This window comes from Hemibagrus wyckioides, linkage group LG22 (genome assembly GCF_019097595.1).
Source record: "Hemibagrus wyckioides isolate EC202008001 linkage group LG22, SWU_Hwy_1.0, whole genome shotgun sequence".
Classification (NCBI taxonomy): Eukaryota; Metazoa; Chordata; class Actinopteri; order Siluriformes; family Bagridae; genus Hemibagrus; species Hemibagrus wyckioides.
In genome coordinates, this window is record NC_080731.1 from 1,210,741 (window position 1) to 1,211,006 (window position 266).

A 266-nucleotide genomic window follows, 5' to 3' on the forward strand; every position below is an offset into this window, starting at 1 on the left:
TCTGATATAATCATTTATTCCATACAGAACTATGGAACCCTAGCCTTAATTCTACATCCTCACAAGAAATTCTATAAAATGATTAACAAAATGAAGTGCACTCTGGTTTTCACCTGAAAAAAAACACAAACACTAAAGACTTGGAGATTTTTGGGGTGAAATTTCTGATGTTCTCTGTTTATCTGTATCTTCATACTGTTGGTTTCTGGGAAGAAGCTTTACACAGCAGCGCAGGTTTGATGTGAACATCACACTCTGATTCCACT

At 35.7% G+C, this 266-nt stretch overlaps 1 protein-coding gene across 3 annotated transcripts in view; it reads left to right on the forward strand.

Moving 5' to 3' along the window:
* The window catches only part of atad1a (ATPase family AAA domain containing 1a), a 22,491-nt gene extending 22,475 nt beyond the window's left edge, over positions 1 to 16 (forward strand). Inside the window, exon 10 of one of the 3 annotated variants that reach the window (XM_058374391.1) lies at positions 1 to 16. This exon is cut by the window's left edge and continues 594 nt beyond it. The gene's annotated coding sequence lies outside the window, so the exon portion shown is untranslated. The other 2 variants (XM_058374389.1, XM_058374390.1) reach the window with 2 other exon arrangements.
* The last annotated feature ends 250 nt before the right edge of the window (positions 17 to 266 follow it).